The sequence below is a fragment of the Limanda limanda genome, chromosome 1 (genome assembly GCF_963576545.1).
Source record: "Limanda limanda chromosome 1, fLimLim1.1, whole genome shotgun sequence".
Lineage (NCBI taxonomy): Eukaryota > Metazoa > Chordata > Actinopteri > Pleuronectiformes > Pleuronectidae > Limanda > Limanda limanda.
In genome coordinates this window covers 36,255,326-36,266,238 of record NC_083636.1, presented here as the reverse complement: position 1 = coordinate 36,266,238, position 10,913 = coordinate 36,255,326, and the positions used below count along the sequence as shown (strand labels likewise).

At 48.0% G+C, this 10,913-nt stretch overlaps 1 protein-coding gene across 1 annotated transcript in view; it reads left to right on the top strand.

Moving 5' to 3' along the window:
* Positions 1-9,745: 9,745 nt before the first annotated feature.
* The window catches only part of strbp (spermatid perinuclear RNA binding protein), a 72,068-nt gene continuing 70,900 nt past the window's right edge, over positions 9,746-10,913 (top strand). The window contains exon 1 of the mRNA XM_061083551.1: positions 9,746-9,918. The gene's annotated coding sequence lies outside the window, so the exon portion shown is untranslated. The remainder of the gene's footprint in view (positions 9,919-10,913) is intronic.

The following is a 10,913-nucleotide window of genomic DNA, read 5'->3' as shown; positions in this document are numbered from 1 at the left end:
CACCCCTTGTAAATGTGTAAGTGTCTCATGAGATTTTGCCACATATCAAATGGCAAGAAAATAAAGGTTTGACATGGTTGATATCATTATTATTTTATTAAATGAATTGTTACCAACAGAAAAGCGAGTTGGATGCAGCAGCAACAACAACAGAAGCGGATGCTAATGAGGAGCCACCAGTGTCCCTCAGGTACGTTGATTGTAGCTGAGTTAGTTGTTAGCTTGCTTGTGTATGACAGTTGTCTGTTTATCAGTCATTCCAAAGAGGTAATAATGTTAAGAAAAGATATTAATAAGGATATATTTATACCGTAAGGACTGTGGCTTCATCCTCATTGCTATCACCACAATGCACTCTCAAAACTGAAACTAAAACTAACTTATCTCTAATATGCAAAGGTCACTCACTGTCACACCGCGGTGAGGTTTGTCTTGTCTTGGGGTTTTTGTCTCGTAACTTCCTGTTTTATTTTGAAATCCTAACTCTCCTCTCGTTTCAGGTCACTTGCCTTTCCTCATGTGTCACCGGTCTGATTGTCTCTGATTGTTTCCACCTGTTCCCTTCACCCTCATGTGCTTATAGTCTGCGTCTCCCCTTTGTCTTGTGCCGAAGTGTTTCGTTCTTGTTCGTGCACCTAAGCCTTACCCACAGTCATTGTCGTTTTTGCCAAAGAGTTTCTTGCTACGCCACGTAAGTTGTTTTCTGTTTCCTCCTTGAGAGTGATTTTTTGTTTGTTAAAGTTTCCAGTTTAGCTTTGTTTTGTGTTTGTAAACTGTTTTTCTTCCCTTTTGGAGCAATTTATGTTAAGAGAGATTTAGTTAGTTTGTTGAGCCTCCTGTTTAGGTGAGCCTTTTCTTTTGCCCCATTTATTAGTAGTTTGGTTTTCCTCCTTCGGGAGCGCTTTTGATTTCTTGCTCTTGCCATTTGTTTGTCCTCCTTCGGGAGTGGTTTATGTTTAAAAGCTTTTTCTTTTTCTAGTGTATGTTTTGTATTTATTAGGAAGTTCTCTTTCCCCAGTTATTGCTTGCCAAGTATTATATTATATTATAGATATAGTTAGTGAGATTTTCATAGCCTTCTTGTTTGTCACTCTGCATTGAGGTTCTGAAATCAATAAAGTGTGCTGGTACGTGATATTCTCTGCTTCTGAGTCCTCATTCCAGTCCAGGCCTGACATTACACTTCGGCCAGTATGGACTCAGCAGGGATGACACAACTCACGGCAGTCCTGCGAGCCCAAGAAGCCCGGCTCTCCCGTCAGGAGGAATTCCAGACCGCTATGGCATCCCAGATGGGGATTCTCTCAACACAACTTCAGAGCCTGAACGATTGTCTGGTGCAGATGACAATTACAGCACCAGAGCCTCCAGTAGCAGCGGATGCTACACCCGTGGTTCCCGTCCTGACTGTGCCAGCCGTTGGAGCGGGATGCAAGTTAGCCCCACCAGCACGATTCGCTGGTGAATTAGGATTATGCAAAACATTTCTCATAGACTGCTCCATACACTATGAACTAAACCCCAATGCTTTTCCTTCTAACCTAGCCAAGATTGCCTTTATGATTTCCCACCTTACCGGAAGAGCCAAGGCATGGGCCTCGGCAGAGTGGGCCCGGGATTCGCCAGTTTGCCAATCCCTCACAGACTTTGAAGCGGCGCTGCAGAAAACTTTCGACCCGGTAACGACCGACCGGGAGAAAGCTGGGGAGCTGAGCGGGCTGAGACAGGGCAGCGACTCCGTTTGTGATTACGCTATCCGTTTCCGCACTTTGTCGGCGGAGAGTGGCTGGAATACAACGGCCTTATACGACGTGTTCCTGAAGGGGCTGGCAGCTCCTATCCAAGACCTTCTGGTTCCCTTGGACCTACCCACAGATCTCGACTCACTCATCGCACTCGCAATCCGGACAGACAACAGAACCCGTCAACTCAGACAGCAACGTCTTCCGAGACCCACAACGATGGAGAGACCCCTACGCACTCAAACACCAGGATGGTCAACCACCCGTTGATCACCGCCAGAGCAGCGTCATCATTCCCATCCGGAAGGAGAGGGAGAGCCCATGCAGCTAGGAAGAGCTCGACTAACACCCGGCGAACGACAGAAACGTCTGCAGGAGGGCCGATGCTTCTACTGCGGTGAACCCGGTCATCTCGTCGCCACCTGCACTGCCAAACGGACCGTGGTGAGTGAATTCAAGGTTTCAGGCACCACCTCACGCACTCTCACGACAGTCCAGGTAATGCACCACACCACCACTGAACTCAAGGCGCTCATAGACTCAGGGGCTGATGAAAGCTTGATGGACTGGGAACTAGCAGAACAACTGGGGCTTAGCACAGAACTTTTAGCTAAGCCCATCAGAGCTAAAGCTCTTAATGGTCAGGAACTGTTTACTATCACACATATCACAGCACCTCTCAAACTGTGCATTAACCATCACCGGGAAAACATTCGTTTCTATGTATTCAAGTCACCGTCACAGACTCTAATTTTGGGACAGCCATGGTTATTCCGTCACAATCCCCATATAAACTGGAGAACAGGAGAGATCCTGGGCTGGGGAGGGGACTGTGTGAGCAACTGTTTGAACCCCTCAGTTTGGGAGGAGGAAGTCACAAACATTAAATTGATCTCTGTCAATCCAGCCGCAGATCCCAATTACCCGGAACTGAACTCTGTGCCTTCCTGCTACCACCACCTCAAAGAGGTTTTTAACAAGACTAAAGCCCTCTCACTTCCTCCTCACCAACCCTATGATTGTGCCATTGAGCTGATTCCGGGCTCAACCATTCCCAAAGGCCGCCTGTACGCGATTTCTGGGCCAGAGAGGGCAGCCATGCGGGAGTACATCGAAACCTCCCTGAAAGCGGGTCTGATTCGCCCCTCATCATCATCAGCCGGAGCCGGTTTCTTCTTTGTGGGGAAGAAGGATGGCTCCCTAAGACCGTGCATTGACTACAGCCCACTCAATGACATCACTATAAAGAATCGCTATCCACTTCCTCTTATGTCATCCGTGTTTGACCAGCTCCAACAGGCCAAGATCTTCACCAAGTTGGATCTTCGCAACGCCTATCACTTGGTGCGGATCAGAGAAGGTGACGAGTGGAAGACTGGTTTTAATACACCCAGTGGACACTATGAGTATAAAGTCATGCCTTTTGGTCTCACAAATGCTCCTGCTGTTTTCCAGGCTATGATAAATGACGTTAAGAGACTTTCTTGACCATTTCGTGTATGTTTATTTAGATGACATATTTATCTACTCCTCTGACCTGAAAAAACACCAAGACCATGTAACTCAGGTACTGAAAAGACTGCTAGAAAATAAATTATATGTCAAAGCAGAAAAAAGTGAATTCCATGCCGACACTGTCTCCTTCCTGGGCTTCATCGTAGCCCCTGGAAGTGTGCAGATGGACCCGGCTAAAATTAGCGCTGTGGTCGAGTGGCCTACACCTGATAGCCGCAAAAAGGTTCAGCAGTTCCTTGGGTTTGCTAACTTTTACAGGCGGTTCATCAGAGGCTTCAGCGCAATAGCTTCCCCTCTCCATGCTCTTACCTCCACAAAGGTGCAGTTCCAGTGGTCTCCTGAAGCTGATGCTGCTTTTCGGATCCTCAAGCACCGCTTTACCTCGGCTCCCATCCTCACCCTGCCTGACCCTCAACGACAGTTCGTGGTAGAGGTGGACGCCTCCAACGAAGGAGTCGGGGCCATCCTCTCCCAGCGGTCAGAGCAGGATGGTAAGGTGCATCCTTGTGCCTTCCTGTCACGGCGGCTATCCAAGGCGGAGCGGAACTACGACGTTGGTAACCGGGAGTTGCTGGCGGTCAAACTCGCGCTGGAGGAGTGGAGACACTGGCTCGAGGGTGCTGAACATCCATTCATGGTCTGGACTGATCATAAAAATCTGGAATACATCAAGAAAGCCAAAAGACTCAATTCTCGCCAGGCCAGGTGGGCGCTATTTTTTAACAGATTCTCTTTTTCTCTCTCATACAGGCCGGGGTCCAAGAACGTCAAGCCAGACGCCCTGTCTCGTCTCTTCGACCCCGAACCTGTTGCCAAGGACCCAGAAACGATCCTCCCACTTACCTGTGTGGTTGGAGCACTGACTTGGCAGATAGAAAATGAGGTTAAGCAGGCTAATGGTGAGGTCCCATCACCTAGTGGGTGCCCAGAGAATCGTTTGTTTGTCCCAGTTGAATTGCGCCCACAGGTGATCCACTGGGCCCACACCACGCTGCTTTCCTGCCATCCGGGAGTTCGAAGAACGATGTTCGCTATCTCCCGGAGGTTCTGGTGGCCCTCCATGGAACCGGAGGTCCGGGAATACGTAGAGGCTTGTTCGGTCTGCGCCCGAAACAAGACGTCCTCCGGGTCACGCATGGGTCTTTTGCAGCCACTTCCCATCCCCTCCAGACCGTGGTCCGACATCTCGGTAGACTTCGTCACGGGGCTTCTGGTCTCTCAAGGTAACACCACTGTTCTCACAGTGGTGGACAGATTTTCCAAGATGGTTCGATTCATCGCTCTGCCAAAACTGCCCTCCGCCAAAGAAACGGCGGAGATCATGATGAACAATGTTTTTAAGGTTCACGGATTTCCCAAAGACATTGTCTCAGACCAGGGTCCCCAGTTCGTCTCCCGGTTCTGGAGGGAGTTCTGCCGGCTCATCGGAGCTAAGGCCAGCCTGACCTCGGGTTACCACCCGGAGGCCAACGGCCAGACCGAACGCCTAAACCAGCAGCTTGAAACCGGCCTCCGGTGTCTGGTCTCCCAGATTCCCTCGACATGGAGTAAACACCTGGTCTGGGTCAAGTATGCCCACAACCTACTGCCCACCTCAGCCACAGGTATGTCACCATTCAAGTGTGCATTTGGTTACCAGCCCCCTGTTTTCGCAGACAACGAGTTGGAGGTGTCTGTGCCCTCCGCCCATGCCATGGTTCGCCGCTGCCACCGCATCTGGGCAGCCGCCACGCAGGTATTGATTCGCCAAGGGGACAGAGTGAAGAAAACTGCGGACCGCAAGAGACGACCCGCCCCCGCCTACCAGCCAGGACAGAGAGTGGCTCTCAGCCAGAGATCTACACCTTAAAGTCCCTTCCAAGAAGCTGGCGCCGCGGTTCGTGGGCCCGTTTCCCATCATCAAGCTCATCGGTCCTGCAGCAGTTCGCCTTCGCCTGCCCCGATCCCTCCGTGTTCACCCCACCTTCCATGTGAGCCGGGTCAAGCCCGTCAAGGAGAGTTCGATGGTTCCAGCCGCTACCCCTTCGCCACCCCCAGAAGTGATTGAAGGCGGTCCGGTATACAAGGTCAAGCAGTTGCTGGCGGTTCGCAACAGGGGTCGAGGTAAACAGTATCTGGTGGACTGGGTAGGATATGGTCCTGAGGAGAGGCAGTGGGTTCCGTCTCGTCACATTGTAGACTCTACACTCATTACAGACTCAATCCTAACTCTCCTCTCGTTTCAGGTCACTTGCCCTTCCTCATGTGTCACCGGTCTGATTGTCTCTGATTGTTTCCACCTGTTCCCTTCACCCTCATGTGCTTATAGTCTGCGTCTCCCCTTTGTCTTGTGCCGAAGTGTTTTGTTCTTGTTCGTGCACCTAAGCCTTACCCACAGTCATTCACAGTCATTCACATGTTCAAAAACATATCGGTGAACCATTTCCAGTCCATTTATGTGATAAGTAACCAAATACCTTGTTTACTTTAAAAACAGTCTTTTCCTTCCTCTGGTGAATTCAAATGCCTTCTTCAAATAGCTGATGTTTACTTAATCTAAAGTCCTTATTAGTCATGATTAAACAGCAAAGTTTGCACAGGCTTCCTTACAAATACAGAGATTTAACCAAAGGTACCAACATTCACTTTGAGTTTGTATATTTAATCACATTTTGGATGGAAGTAATAACAGAATTATTAGACAACAGTAAACATTAGTTTATTTGCTATTTGAAGTTACCTGTATCATATCATGCTGGTTAGACTTTTACACTGAAAAGGCCAATCGATGAAACTCACACTTGTATGTATATTTGTATATAAAGTCTAAAAATGTAATGCTCTGATCTGTCATATCAACTCGTAATTATTCATAATGATCCACATTAAAACAATTTATATTTATTTGATTGTTATTAACGTGTGGTCTGGAGCCTTTATTAATTTTCCATTTCAGTGTAAAGACTCCCAAAAGCCCAACCTGGATAATACCAGGGGCTTAATTTCCACACAAACACACACACACACAATCTGTCAAACACCTGCAACCAATATAACACACACACACACACACACACACACACACTGTACAACACATTTAACCCATGTAACACATATCTCCCCACCCACACAAACACACACACACGGATACAACCCATTTAACCCAAACACACACACACACACACACAAAGTACAACAATATAACACCAACACACACACAATCTGTTAAACACATTAAACCCATATAACACACACACACACGCACACACACACACAAACACACACATATACACACACACACACACACACTGTACAACGCATAAACAACACAAACACACACACACACTCACACACACACATACACACAGTACAACACATACACACACACACACACACACAGACATACACACATACAAAAAGTTAAACAATTCAACCAATATCACACACACACACACACTCACACTCTCAAACATAAAACACATATAACACGTATAATACACACACACACAAACACACACACACACACACACACACAGACACAGTACAACACATATAACCTATATAACACAAACACACACACACACACACAGACATACACACATACAAAATGTTAAACAATTCAACCAATATAACACACACACACACACACACACACTCACACTCTCTCAAACATAAAACCCATATAACACGTATAATACACACAAACACACACACACACACACACACACACACGCACACACACACACTGTACAACGCATATATTCCATACAACACAAACACACACCCACTCACACACACACACACACACAGTACAACACATATAACCTATAATACACAAACACACACACTCACACTCTCTCAAACATAAAACCCATATAACACGTATAATACACACAAACACACACACACACACACACACGCATACACACACACTGTACAACGCATATATTCCATACAACACAAGCACACACACACTCACACACACACACAGTACAACAAATATAACCTATAATACACACACACACACACACACACACACACAAACACACACACGCACGCACACGCACACGCACTCCTCCCCTCCCGCACCTGCCCCACCGCACAGGTGCGAGCCGGAGCGCCAGGCTCGAGCGGCTCCGCCAATCAGAATGACGGAGCGTGACCACGTGATCGAGCCCTGGCTGCTGGCTTCCCGTGGAGCGGTGGAGCGGTGGAGCGGTGAGCGGCTCCTCGGACAGATCGGCTCTTCAGACACTGAGGGACGGCAGCAGAGCGCAGGTAAGATGCTGACGCGTCTCCTCTCTTCCGTCTCTCTCTCTCTCTCTCCTCTCTCTGTCCGTGCTGTGTGTGTCCGGCGACATGCGGGAGGACATGCGGGGCTCGGGGGATGGAACGCATCGTCCCCTGCGGGTGGTCCTCTTGCTCTCCTCCGGACAGGACGCAGCAGCATCAGGGGCTCCGGTGGCTGCTGGTGCGCAGTGGAACTCACCCTCCCTCTCTCCCTCTCCCTCCCTTACCCCCCCACCCTCCCTTCGTCTCTCGGCTATTGATAGTTGACAGAAGCCTCTGGTGTAATCCCTCGGCTGGTCCGGCTCACCGGCCGCTTGCGACACAGGAATGTTGATTGAACTTTATTCTGCTGTTGGAGATCTGTCTGAATTGGTGACGCCCGCTCGGATGGATGGTGTGATGAGGGGAGGGAAGGGGAGGGGAGGTGGGGGTGCAGGGGGTGGTTGGTGGGGGTCTTCTTCTTTTGGGTGCTGCATGCAGCCTGCAGCCGAGCACAGGCAAGAAGCTTTTATTGCTGAATTATTTATAAGGCTGTCTGTGCTTCTCTCGGATGGAGAAGTCACGGTGAGGATGGAGGTCAGACCGGGCTCCCTCTAACCCTCATTAAGGAAATGAAATGTCGCCTGTGGCTTCTTATTTAACTGCATAGTTGGATTGTGTTAAAAACTATTACAAGAAGAAAAATTGAGATTGAAAACAGCGGTTGGATGTAAAGTAGAAGGAAACTGAGATGCTTGTAATCCACTCTGGAGGGAAATACTTATATATTTACAAGTTGGGCTGTAGATTCAGATACGATCAACTAATAAATGGCGATATGTTCTTATATATTACAATACTTGCAATGTAGTATACCTACAAATAACGAATTACTGTTTGTAATAGATCACAATAATTCAAACCAGTTACTGGCCACCACCATAGACTGTAAATAAAGATGGACCACCCGTCTCTACTTCCTCCCGCTATCCAGAATTGAGGCCAAATCATCCCAGTTATTAGCGCTGCCATATATTGCATTTGTAGCGGTAGAGATTTCGCAATAGCAAGATCTCGCTGATACGCATTCTCGACCAATCAGGAGTCAGCTGCCAATCGTGACGTTTAACTTATCAGAAACATAAACATCTGTTTGATAAGCACAATCTAAAATGATAGAAACCTTCTTTGAGAGAATGTGCTGGCCTTCGTTGACCTTTGAGGTTTGGGAGCTATACTGCAGCCGGCCACCAGGTGGCGATCGATACATTTTGGCTTCACTTTTCATCATAAACAAAATAGAGCGACACGCTGCCGTCTCTATAACGTTGTCCTGTGTGTGTCCAAGAGAAATACAAATAACAGAAGGAAATAAACAGATGCAATGTTTTTTTTTTCTCTATATCAAAGTTTACATTTTACAACATATGTGGCAGTTTAATAGTGTCATATAGTCTCCACATGGAACTATAGAACTTTTGGAAAAATTTGTGAAAATGGGAAATACAAATAAAATTGGATTGTTTGATTGAGATGAATGAAATTCAAAAATATACAAATGTAAAAAATAAAATTTGAAATAAGATGATTATTTCATCTCCAGTGGGTTTCTGCCTTATTACAGCCCCACTCCCTCAGAAGGAACCGACCCCATCTGCGCATGCACTCGCTCTCTCCCTCTCTTTTTCTCTCTCTATGTCTCTTTGACTCTCTCTCTCTCTCTCCCTTCTCTCCAACCCCCCATCTCTCTCACTATTTCTCTCTCCACCCCCTCTCTTTTTCTCTCACTCTCTCTATTTCTCTCTGACTCTCTATCCCATCTCTCCACCCCCCCTCTGCCTCTCACTCTCTCTCTCTCGCTTCATCCCTCCCTCTCTCTCTCTCTCTCTCTCCCATCTCTCCACCCCCCCTCTCTCTCTCTCTCCCTCTCTCGCTTCATCCCTCCCTCTCTCTCTCTCTCTCTCTCTCTCTCTCTCTCTCTCTCTCACTCTGACTCTCTCTCTCTGACTCTCTCTCTCTCTCTCGCTTCATCCCTCTCTCTCTCTCTCTCTCTCTCTCTCTCTCTCTCTCTCTCACAATTTCTCTCTCTCTCTCTCTCTCTCTCTCTCTCTCTCTCTCTCTCTCTCTCTCTCTCTCTCTCTCTCTCTCTCTCTCTCTCTCTCTCAATTTCTCTCTCCCTCATGTCCCGTACAGACCAGTAGGCGGCTCCTCGCTCGCTCTCTGCTCTGAACCGTCTCTCTCCCCTCTCGCTGCTCTCGCTCCGCTGTCCCGGTAGTCAGGTCACCTCCCGCTGTGTGTGACTGCAGCTCCCGCTCCGCTGACAGCTCTCCCTCACTCCGGCTCCTGTCGGATTCTCTGCTCCGTCGTGTGGATGGATTTGTTTTCTCTGGCGGACATTTAACCACGCAGCACTGTAAGTCCGTTCACGTTTCATTTAAACTGTTGGCTTGTTCCTTGTGTTCCCACCGCAGAGAGACAACACGCAGAGGCAGAAGTTCAACGTGTTAGTTCCCTCTTTCCTCGTCTCTTTGCTTTCGCTTTTAAATAAAGTCAAATAAGGAACTTTAACACCTGAGCAAACGGTCACTTTCCTCCCGGTTTATACCACTCGCTTGTAAACTGAAATAACCCGAGAGGAGCGACACGAGGAGAGCAGACTCATCTTTATCTCATCTTTCAGAGCAGGTGTCTGGTAACCCACTTCCGCATCGGGGCTGTGGGATACCGTCAACCCACTGAGCTCCGTTGTGAAAGCCTAGATATCATATCCCTCCTCAGAATCTCACACATTCAAACCCACGTTAATTGATCAGGCATTTTTTATTTGTGTTTTTAAAGCAGTTCTCATCCTCGCTCCCTCTGTATGCAGCGCGCGTACCTTTTGTTTCTCTCTCTCTCTCTCTCTCTCTCTCTCTCTCTCTCTCTCTCTCTCTCTCTCTCTCTCTCTTCTCTCTATCAATGCAATGATAAAGACAATTTAAGCCTCTAACGCATACATATGAATCCAGAGTCATCCCCGTTTTCCCTCTCTCTCTCTCTCTCTCTCTCTCTCTCTCTCTCTCTCTCTCTCTCTCTCTCTCTCTCTCTCTCTCTCTCTCTCTCTCTCTCTCTCTCTCTCTCTCTCTCTCTCTCTCTCTCCCTCTCTCTCTCTCTCTCCCTCTCTCTCTTCCTCTCTTCCTCTCTCTCTTCCTGCTGAACCGGCTCGTAGACACACCTCAACACAAGCCGGGTTCGAAACCCCAGAAACAGGGTTACACCGGGTCACACCGGTCACTATCAGCCCCTCGGTGCACAAAGGTCCCTTCACGTCCGCCTGCTCGGTATCATGTCCGGTGTTTTTTTTTTATAGATTAGATTCAACTTTATTGTCATTGCACAGTACAAGTACTACAACAAAAGGCAGTAAAA